Source organism: Cynocephalus volans, chromosome 1 (genome assembly GCF_027409185.1).
Source record: "Cynocephalus volans isolate mCynVol1 chromosome 1, mCynVol1.pri, whole genome shotgun sequence".
In the NCBI taxonomy this organism is placed as follows: domain Eukaryota; kingdom Metazoa; phylum Chordata; class Mammalia; order Dermoptera; family Cynocephalidae; genus Cynocephalus; species Cynocephalus volans.
The window spans coordinates 88,557,597-88,570,259 of NC_084460.1; positions in this window are offsets into that span (position 1 = coordinate 88,557,597).

Consider the following 12,663-nt stretch of genomic DNA (forward strand, 5'->3'; position numbering starts at 1 on the left):
CCTCTATATAAATATATAGCAGTGGACTTACCAGCTAAGAGAAGCAAAATGTAGTATCTCTATATGCCAAGCACTTTACTGGAGTCTAGGAATCAAGAAAGAATAGGATTCTTGTTCTCAAGGTATGTTCATTGTAGATACTGGCAAAAAATTACTAATTACAAAACCAAGCAGTAAATAGTGTGCTAGCAGCTGGAATGAGATGCAGAAGGAAAACACAGGAGGGCACCAACATATATTGTGAAGATCCAAGGTTTCCCAGAGATGTTTGTACATAAGATATAACAGAAGGACAGACTCTGCACCAAAATTATCTTTGTTTAAAATGAATAATCAAGAATTGATTGAATGTTGTTTAGAAATGTAAGCATTATTAAGAAATGTACATTACTATTTTTAAGGTCTTTGAGGGAAGTTTCATATTTCTTTTCATTCTCATCCTGTTGTTGGTTAGCAGAGTGATTGCTTTATTAAATGATGAATTGAAGTGCTTTTCTCTATGTGCAATCCATATTTTTCTCTCTATATGTGGTGCATAACATATTGCCCTTTTTCACCTCTCAGAAGAACTTATCAAATTTCTTCTAACATGTCTTTTATTGTATCATGGATAATGAATATTGGCAGTTAAAGATAGAAATTTTGATCCAAACTCAATGCAAGCCTTGATGAGAATAATATTCAATGAGGGAATGATTGTAAAGTTTCCCCCTTTGTAAAAAAAAAAAAAAAAAAAATGGTTATTTGTGTTCTTTCAAATCCACAAAGAGAATTGTTGCATAATTAAAAATAAATTTTGTGGTAGTATGATAGATTCATTTTCTTAGGTAAATAAACATGCAGAATTTTAAACAAACAAAAAATGCAATATGGGGAATATATTGAGACGCATTCATGAATTTTCAGAATCTTCATTATTTTGGACTGCTGGCACTGTTGCAGGAGAATGGCTTCCTAGGGAATGTAGGGGAGTTACACAGAGCATAGCATATGAGTAACTGGGAAAACATCAGTATATTAAAACAATTTAGGTACATAATCAAAGATCACTACATTTTTTTTATTACTTCTAGATAATAAAATTAAGTTGAAATACTTGAAAGAAAATGAAATGTTTCAACAAACAAAAAATATTCAAGCCTTTAATTTGGAATTGATATTGCATTGCATTTAATGCAGTATGTCTCTAACACAATCAGGAGGGATCTTTGTCAGTAACAACAGAGAGGTGTTTCCATATTTGAGTACATGGCTCACCATTTAATGTGATATATTTACAGTTTTTCTATGTCCACTATAAACTTAGATTTCTGGTATTTAAAGACATTCCATAGGTTCTTATACTGGGTTCACTACCTTTGTGATCTTGGGAAATTCCATACATTCCTCCATAAAATGGGAATAATATCTGTACCAACGTCATCAGATTTTTATAAGTATTTAAAAAGTCATGCAGATAAAATCATTTACCCACCTGCCCGACTTAATAGTCAGATCTTATAAATCTATTGATTAATAATAAACGTATTTACTTACTCTTAGGCAAGTCAGAAAGTTAAGCATTTAAGATAAATTAGACAATTATTTTTCAATAAAGATGTTCATTTGATATACTTGGATAATTTTTTTTAATGCAAACAATCTGGACCTCCTCTGACTTACTTCTTTATAGTCACTGGCCCCAAATTAACTAATATCCTAGATCATTTTTAACCCTCATGCTTATTGTTAAACCCCATGATCTTTGGAACAGAAAAAGAGAGGCAATTTCTCTGATCAAACACATGTTTTTTTGTTTTGTTTTGTTTTGTTTTCTGAATTTCCTTCTTTATTCTTCCTTTTAAGCAATTACTTTCTGAAGAAGTATTTTTATGTGGAGATTGAGAAGTTACATATATACATATATTTCCAAGATAATTAGAGATAGTGTGGTATGGTAGAAAGAAGATGGATTTTACATAGATTTCATATGGACTTAATCCCAGCTTGGTCATTGCAATGAATTGAATGCCCCTCTCTCCCCCAAAGTAATAATTAAAGCTCAATCCCCACTGTAACTGTTGAAGGTGAAAAGTCCTATTATAATTGAAAGGTGGGCCCTCAAAGAGGTGAATAGATTATAAGGACCATGCCCTAGTTCATGGGCATGGTTCTGAGGACTTTAAAAGGAGAGCACATGAGATTCTCACTTTCTGCTCTTCCATTTTCTACCATGTGAGACCTCAGCATTGCTATAAAGCCACCACCAAAGAAGATCCTACCAGATGTGTTACCTGGTCTTGGGACTTCCCAGCCTGCAAAACTGTAAGAAATAAATTTTCTTTTCTTATAAATCATCCAGTCCCAGATATTTTGTTATGAACAACAGAAACAGAGAATACAGTTACATAAAGCAGTAATTACTCCATCTTCTGGACTTTAGTATTCTCAAGAGTAAAATTTAAAACTCGATATTTTTGCGAGAATTGGATTAGATTACATATATAATGTGCTTAGAACTGCTCTTGTTTATAGGAGTAGTTTCAACATATCAGTGGCCATTCTCTTCTCCTTTTCCCTTTGAATCCTAGCCTTATTGCTTCCTGGCTGTATATCATTGGATAATCTGCTCTTTAGTTTGCATGTACAGTTATAAAGACTTCACAAGGTTATTGTAGCAAATTAAACAAAGTATTTAATGTGATTTTTGAAAGCAGTGGATTAGTTCATTTTCAGTTGCTTATAACTGAATACCTGAAACTGGGTGATTTATAAGAAAGTGAAATTTATTTTTTACAATTTTAGAGGCTAGGAAGTCCAAAGTCAAGGTGCGTTATGTGGTGAAGGCCTTCTTGTTGGTGAGTCATCTCTGCAGAGTCCCATGGTCACCCAGGATGTCACACGGTGATGGGAGAAACAATGCATTTCATGTGTTCTTCTTATAAAGCCACCACTCCACACCTATGATAACCTGTTAATCCATTAGCCCACTAATGGATTAATTCATTCATGAGGGCAGGGCCATCAAAATCCAGTCACCTCTAAAAGGACCTACCTTTCAACACTTCCGCATTGGGGAACCAATCTTCCACATGAGCTTTGAAGGGGACAGACATTCAACCCACATAAAGGAGTAAACCACTGTAAAAACAAAAGTTGCTATTTTAATCTCTCTGCTATTCAGTTCCCTATACATTTGCATTTGGAAGAAAGAATCCATAAAAAATTACAAAACACCAATAATATTTAAGAGTACGATATATTTATACTAAAATCCAAACTTGTGGTGATTTCTACCTTTCCACCCTTTTTTAATTGATATTTTTATCAATCTAACACTACATATTTTTCTGAGTCTTTCAATAAACAAAAGATCTGAGTTTCAATATCTTATCACTTTCAAAAAATGCTGGATAGATAAGCGTATGTTAGTTTTGTTAATACATATTACAAACCTCTTATTTTTGAAGTTAATGTTCTGGATAAAAATTAGATTGCACAATGTATTAAGCATATTTCTCCAAAGGTATAAAAAATTATAGTTATAACTTGTAACAGTCCCTTATGGGAAATTGCTCAGAGTGATGTCTAATAGGCAACGTACTATAGTTAATGAAAGATCTTAGCTAGTTATTTTTCAAATTCAGCTTATTTTATACAGAAGAAAATAATTTTTTAAAATACAGAGTACTCTACATCCGCTCAGCCCTTCTAAATGCCAAAAAAAAAAAAAAAACCACACATCAATCTGAAAACATAAGATGATTACACTTCTGTGTGGCTAATGGGCAGCTTATAAAGCTAGTGTTTAAAGATGAATATAATCAGGATGAAATTGTTCTATCTTTTATGGATTTCCCAGAAACACTTTTACTTTTTGGACATGTTTTAGCTTGTGAAAATGAGGATTATAAAAGAGAGAATGAATGGCAAAGCATTAGGTTTACTCCATGGCACATTTTGATTATTCAAAGAACAGTGTGCCTGAAAAGAAATATATGCTGATCCAAGTAGATACAAATAAAAATATGTCTTTCTCTACTTGTTGAAAATGTTTTATTGATCACATTTTACACTCACTTTATACTAACTGAATGATTTAAAAAATTTAGTATTCTTAGCATCACACATTTCAAAAACGGAAAAGAAGGGTTTAAAAATAGGTGCTAGGAACAAAGAAGCAAAGGAAAAATGTTTCACCAGCCATCTATTTATCTATTCCAAATCCCCTGGTTTGTAGGCAGGGCATATTCCCCAGACAACTTTTGCTTGGAGACTGACTGGCAGTGAATGAGGTAAGGACTGGTGCTGTGCATGATTTCTCTAGCCCTGGTTCCCATTGTACTGTCATTTGGCTATCAGACATGGATCAGAACTTTCCAGTTCAGATCCCATATGGCCTAATTCCCATTGATAAGACCTTGTCTATGACACCGTATTTGGTGAATGCAAAATTATCTTAGTATTAGTATTTAGCATTATTGGTATAAATTATTTCTGTCTTACTCACATGCTCAGCATATAACTGTACCCATAGTTGACATTCTTTTTCATCTCTTTTCTAAGGGACAGTGCTTTAAAATACAGTCACACCTCATCTTATTGCACTTCACTTTACTGTGCTTCACAGATTCTGCTTTCTTACAAACTGAAGGTTTGTGGCAAACCTATGTCAAGCAAGTTTATTGGCGCCACTTTTCCGACAGCATGTGTTCACCTCGTGTCTGTGTGTCACACTTTGGTAACTCTCACAATGTTTCAAACTTTTTCATTATTAAATCTGTTATGGTAATCTTTTGATGCTACTATTTTAATTGTTTGGAGACACCATAAACCACAACCATATGAGACAGTGAACTTAGTCTATAAATGTTGTGTGTGTCCTGACTTCTCCACTGACTGGCTGCCGTTCCTGTCTCTTTCCCTCTCCTCAGGCCTTCATATACCCTGAGACACAATAAAATTGAAATTAGGCCAATTAATAATCCTACAGTGGTCTCTATGTGTTGAAGTGAAAGGAAGAGTTGTACATCTCTCACTGTAAATCAAAGGCAGAAATAATTAAGCTTCATGTGGAAGGCATGTCGAAAGCTGATAGAGGCAAAACCTAGGCCTCTTGTGCCAGTTGGACACGTTGTGAGTGCAAAGAAGTTTTTGAAGGAAACTAAAAGTGCTACTTCAGTGAGCACACAACTGATAAGAAAATGAAAGCGCCTTATTGCTGATATGGAGAAACTTTTAGCATTCTAGATAGAAGATCAAACCAGCCACAACATTCCCTTAAGCTGAGGCCTAATCCAGAGCAAGACCCCAATGCTCTCTAATTCACTGAAGGCTGAGAGAGGTTAGGAAGCTACAGAAGAAAAGTTTGAAGCTAGCGGAGTTTTAGTTCGTGAGGTTTAAGGAAAGAAGCCATTTCTACAACATAAAAGCGCAAGATGAAGCATCAAGTGCTAGGGTAGAAGCTGCAGTAAGTGATCCAGAAGATCTAGCTAAGATCATTGAGGAAGGGACTGCACTAAGCAACAAATTTTCAATGTACATTAAACATCCTTCTATTGAAAGAAGATGTCATCTAGGGCTTTTATATCTGGAGAGAAAAAGTTACTGCCTGGCTTCACAACATCAAAGGACAGTCTGACTCTCTCATTAGGGGCTAATAGAGCTGGTGACTTTAAGTTGAAGCCAATCTCATTTGTTATACTGAAAATCCTAGGACTCATAAATTATGCTAAACAGACTCAGTTTGTGCTCTATAAATGGAACAAAAACGCCTGGATGACAGAACATCTGTTTACATCATGGTTTACTGAATTTTAAGCCACCTGTTGAGAACTTCTGCTCAGAAAAAAAAGAATCCTTTCAAAATATAACTGTTCATTGACAATGCACCTGGTCACCCAAGAACTCTGATAAAGATGTACAAAGAGATTAATGATGTTATGCTTTCATGCCTGCTGACACAACAACCTTTCTGCAGACCAAGTATCAAAGAGTAAGTTTGACACTCAAGTTTTATTATTTAAGAAATACATTTTGTAAGGCTATAGCTGCCATAGATAGTGAATCCTCTGATGGTTTTGGCGAAGTAAATTTAAAATCTTGAAAAGATTCACCCTTCTAGATGCCATTAAGAATATTCATGGGAAGAGCTCAAAATATCAACATTAATAGGAGTTTGGAAGGAGTTGATTTGAAGCCTTATGGGTGATTTTGAGGGGTTCAAGACTTCAGTAGAGGAAGTAACTGCAGATGTCGTAGAAATAGCAAGAAAACTAGAATTAGAAGTGCTTCCTAAAGATGTGACTGAATTGTTGCAATATCATGATAAAACTGTAACAGATGAGAAGTTACTTCTTACGGGTGAGCAAAAAAGTGATTTCTTGAGATCGAAACTACTTCTGGTGTAGATGCTGTGAACATTCTTAAATGACACCAAAAATTTAGAATATTGCATCAATTTAGTTGATAAAGCCATGATCGGGTATGAGAGGACTGACTTCACTTATGAAAGACGTTCTACTGTGGGTAAAATGCTATCAAACTACTTAATGATAAAAGGACTGATCCATCAAGAAGACATAACAATCATAAATATGTATGCACCCAATGTTGGAGCAGCCAGATTTATAAAACAAACTCTATTAGACCTAAAGAAGGAAATAGACACTAATACCATAATAGCAGGGGACCTGAACACCCCACTGTCAATATTGGACAGATCATCTAGGCAAAGAATCAGTAGAGAAACACAAGATCTAAACAAGACTCTAGACCAATTGGAATTGGCAGATATCTACAGAACATTCCACCCAACAACCTCAGAATATTCATTTTTCTCATCAGCACATGGATCATTCTCCAGGATAGATCACATATTAGGTCACAAATCAAGTCTCAATAAATTCAAAAAAATTGGAATTATCCCATGTATCTTCTCAGACCACAATGGATGAAAACTAGAAATTAATAACAAACGAAACTCTGGAAACTTTACAAACACATGGAAATTAAACAGCATTCTACTTAATGACATATGGGTCCAAGAAGAAATCAAGCAGGAAATCAAAAAAATTTATTGAAACTAATGAAAACAATGATACATCATACCAAAAGCTGTGGGATACTGCAAAAGCAGTATTGAGGGGAAAATTTATCGCATTAAATGCTCACTTCAGAAGAATGGAAAGATGGCAAGTGAACAACCTCACACTTCACCTTAAAGAACTAGAAAAACAAGAACAATCCAAACCTAAAGTTAGCAGACGGAAAGAAATCATTAAGATCAGAGCAGAACTGAATGAAATTGAAAACCAAAAAACAATTCAAAAGATCAACGAATCAAAAAGTTGGTTTTTTGAAAAGATAAATAAAATTGACAAACCATTAGCATGGCTAACAAAAAAAAGAAGAGAGAAGACTCAAATAACAAAAATTAGAAATGAAAAAGGCGATATTACAACTGATTCATCAGAAATACAAGGAATCATTCGAGACTACTATAAACAACTATACGCCAACAAATTTGAAAATCTGGAGGAAATGGATAAATTTCTGGACACACACAAGCTCCCAAAACTGAACCATGAAGACATAGAAAATTTGAACAGACCAATAACAAGAAAGGAGATTGAAGCTGTTATCAGAAGGCTCCCAACAAAGAAAAGCCCAGGACCAGATGGATTCACAGCAGAATTTTACCAAACATTCAAACAGGAATTGACACCGATTCTTTACAAACTATTCCAAAAGTTTGAAACGGACGCAACTCTCCCAAACTCATTCTATGAAGCAAACATCATCCTGATACCAAAACCAGGTAAAGATATAACCAAAAAAGAAAACTACAGGCCGATATCCTTGATGAATATAGATGCAAAAATCCTCACTAAAATACTAGCAAACAGAATACAGCAACACATACAAAAAATTATTCATCACGATCAAGTGGGATTCATCCCAGGGATACAAGGTTGGTTCAACATACGCAAATCAATAAATGTGATACACCATATTAATAAACTCAAACACAAGGACCATATGATCATCTCTATAGATGCTGAAAAAGCATTTGATAAAGTTCAGCACTCATTCATGACAAAGACCCTCTATAAGTTAGGTATAGAGGGAAAGTATCTCAACATAATTAAAGCCATATATGCCAAACCCACAGCCAATATCATCCTGAATGGGGAAAAGCTGAAAGCTTTTCCTTTAAGAACAGGAACTAGACAAGGATGCCCACTCTCACCACTCCTATTCAACATAGTGTTGGAAGTACTAGCCAGAGCAATCAGAGAAGAGAAGGAAATAAAGGGCATCCAGATTGGAAAAGATGAAGTCAAACTGTCCCTGTTTGCAGATGACATGATCCTATATATCAAACAGCCTAAAACCTCTACAAAATAACTGTTGGAATTGATAAATGATTTCAGCACAGTGGCAGGATACAAAATCAACACACAAAAATCAGTAGCATTTCTTTTCTCCAATAGTGAACATGCAGAAAGAGAAATCAAGAAAGCCTGCCCATTTACAATAGCCACCAAAAAAATAAAATACTTAGGAATAGAGTAAACCAAGGAGGTGAAAAATCTCTATAATGAGAACTACAAACCACTGCTGAGAGAAATTAGAGAGGATACAAGAAGATGGAAAGGTATCCCATGCTCTTGGACTGGAAGAATCAACATAGTGAAAATGTCCATACTACCCAAAGTGATATACAAATTCAATGCAATCCCCATCAAAATTCCAAAGACATTTTTCTCAGAAATGGAAAAAACTATCCAGACATTTATATGGAACAATAAAAGACCACGCATAGCCAAAGCAATGCTGAGCAAAAAAAATAAAGCTGGAGGCATAACACTACCTGACTTTAAGCTATACTACAAAGCTATAATAACCAAAACAGTATGGTACTGGCATAAAAACAGACACACTGACCAATGGAATAGAATAGAGAATCCAGAAATCAACCCACACACTTACTGTCAGCTGATCTTTGACAAAGGCACCAAGCCTATTCAGTGGCGAAGGGACTGCCTCTTCAGCAAATGGTGCTGGGATAACTGGATATCCATATGCAGGAGAATGAAACTACATCCATACCTCTCGCCGTATACTAAAATCAACTCAAAATGGATTAAGGATTTCAATATACACCCTGAAACAATAAAACTTCTTAAAGAAAACATAGGAGAAACACTTCAGGAAATAGGACTGGGCACAGACTTCATGAATACGACCCCAAAAGCACGGGCAACCAAAGGAAAAATAAACAAATGGGATTATATCAAACTAAAAAGCTTCTGCACAGCAAAAGAAACTATTAAAAGAGTTAAAAGACAACCAACAGAGTGGGAGAAAATATTTGCAAAATATATATCTGACAAAGGATTAATATCCAGAATATATAAGGAACTCAAACAACTGTACAAGAAGAAAACAAGCAACCCAATTAAAAAATGGGCAAAAGAGCTAAGTAGGCATTTCTCTAAGGAAGATATCCAAATGGCCAACAGACATATGAAAAAATGCTCAACATCACTCAGCATCCGGGAAATGCAAATCAAAACCACATTGAGATACCATCTAACCCCAGTTAGGATGGCTAAAATCCAAAAGACTATGAACGATAAATGCTGGCGAGGCTGCAGAGAAAAAGGAACTCTCATACATTGTTGGTGGGACTGCAAAATGGTGCAGCCTCTATGGAAAATGGTATGGAGGTTCCTCAAACAATTGCAGATAGATTTGCCATACGACCCAGCTATCCCACTGTTGGGAATATACCCAGAGGAATGGAAATCATCAAGTTGAAGGTATACCTGTTTCCCAATATTTATCGCAGCACTCTTTACAATAGCCAAGAGTTGGAACCAGCCCAAATGCCCATCATCAGATGAGTGGATACGGAAAATGTGGTACATCTACACAATGGAATACTACTCAGCTATAAAAACGAATGAAATACTGCCATTTGCAACAACATGGATGGACCTTGAGAGAATTATATTAAGTGAAACAAGTCAGGCACAGAAAGAGAAATACCACATGTTCTCACTTATTGGTGGGAGCTAAAAATTAATATATAAATTCACACACACACACACACAAACCAGGGGGGGGGGAAGATAGAACAACCACAATTATTTGAAGTTGATACGACAAGCAAACAGAAAGGACATTGTTGGGGGGGAGGGGGGGAGGGAGACGGGAGGGAGGTTTTGGTGATGGGGAGCAATAATCAGCCACAATGTATATCGTCAAAATAAAATTAAAAAAAAAAAAAAACAGCAGTACTTTCTACAAAGAAATCTTTCATGAAAGGAAGCATTGGTCAAAGCAGGATACTTTATTGTTGCTTTATTTTAAGAAATTGCCACAGCCACAGAAACCTTTAGCACCCACCACCCTGATCAATCAGCAGCTATTAACATTGAGGCAAGACTCTCCACCAGCAAAAATATTGTAACTCATTGAAGGCTTGTATGATCATTAGCATCTTTTTAGCAATAAAGTATTTTTAAATTAAGGTATGTACATTGTTTGTTTAGAAACAGTGCTACAGCACAGTTAATAGACTACAGTATAGTGCAAACCCAACTTTTATATGCACTGGAAAACCAAAAAATTCATGTGACTCACTTCATTGCAATATTCACTTTATTATGGTGGTGTGGAACCAAACCTACAATATTTCTAAGGTATGCCTGTAAAAGCTTTGGTGAATAAACATCCATACACAAGTTGATATTTATTTCTTCCTTTTCCACCTCTAACCCTGAATTTGTGATGATTACACACAGTGCTCTATGACTTGATGTATCAGTAGCCTAATATAATAATTTTTTTCTGCAATTTTCCCAGAATTGTTTTTGCCTCAGTTTATAGAGTTCTGCTTGTCTTTAGGCTCTGTTTATTCCACACATTCCTTTTCTTTCTCCTGAAGAATATTTTAAAAACATTAAAAAAATAAAATGAATTATTTATGTATGATTCACTTCTACATTTCTACTGTTTTCATGCTGTGTTCACCATCTATTCATCGACCCTTTTATTTATTCATTGGTCACCATAACAAAGAAATGCAGACCTGGTAGCCTGTAAACAACAAAAAATTATTTCTCACAGATCTGAAGACTGGAGGTCTAAGATGTGGGTGAATGATTGGGTTCTGGTGAGAACACTCCTCTGGTTGTGGACCTGCCAACTTCTCATTGTATTCTCACATGTATCCTCTCTTTTCTTGAAGAAAAAGAGAAAACTAAATCTCTGGCCTCTTTGTATAAAAGAATTAATCCTATTCATGGGGGTTCTACCTAATTAACCTCCTCCCCCAAATACCATCACATTTGGGATTATATTTCAACATATGAATTTTGCGAGGGGACAAGCATTCAGTCCATAACATTAACTTAATAAATATTAATTTAATTCTTTAAAGCTGTATGCAGTACAAGTGATACTTTCTCCCTTTTTCCTTCATTATAGACATAGAAATCTTTCTCATCTTTACAGATCCTTTTAAATATATTTTGTGTGTGAAGTAGCACTTTTCTTTTCTTTTAATTTTCTATTGTTAGTTAGTCTTCTGACTCTAAACTGGTTTATTAGCTATATGTTAAAAATAGCACTAGGCAGATACATTGTACCATATCCCCAGAGTATATCCAGTAGTACACTGGAAGTAGCATTTAAATAAAATCCCAGGACAGCTGGGACATATTTGAAGAAAGGTGCCTGTATAGGAAGACCATCTTTCTCAGTGTTGTGGCAATAATGAGGACAAAGAGAAGTTTATTCCTGCTGCAGATGAGTTGGATGAATAAAGAGCAAGATAGTGAGAATGTTGTATTTATATTCAGTTCCCAGAATTTCAAACCATTATATGCACTAGTAACATTTATGTGCTTTTACTTGCAACCAAGTTAACACAAATTTATTAAAAGTATAAAAGAGAAAACTAAGAAAATAAGGAACACCTGAATAATTAAGTATCAAAAAGTACAGAAGTTAAGAAAATCTGGAGCCTAGGTAACAGTAACTAATAGACTGTCTCTTTTGATTTCTGATTACTTAGCTACATCTTTCTACTTCTCTGTCACTCCACAAAGATTATAATTCTAAGAGTAAAACTCTGAAATTATTCCGGGTGGTTTGCTATTCATAATTTTAGTCATAATGTATTTGGAACAAAGGGAGTTGTTTCAAATATTTAAAAGGGCTAAATAATTTGATTCACACATTTTGGTATTTGTTGTAAAATACCTAGATTTGGAATTTAACAATTAGAATTCAGAGATTAATTACACAATCATATTCATTTTAAATATGTTGATACTAAGTTGCAAAATAATTAAATCACTTGCCCATAGCCACAGAAATGTGTAGTAAAAGGGCAGAAATAGATTTCAGATTTCGTGATTTCTAATCTGTATTGGCTCCTCCTTCTTCCTCCCTCCACGTCCTTCCCCCTTTTTTCTTCCTCCTCCTCTTTCTCCTCCCCCTCCTTCTTTCTCTTCTAGACTAGATTGTTTTAACTTTTATTTATTACCTATGCTAGAGTCACTGAAGAATTAAGATTATTAAAGAGATTTCTTTCCCCAACTCCTACATAGAGGTGGAATGTGGATGAGCAGGGAGTGAGCTGAAAAAATAACATGCTATGGTATCTAT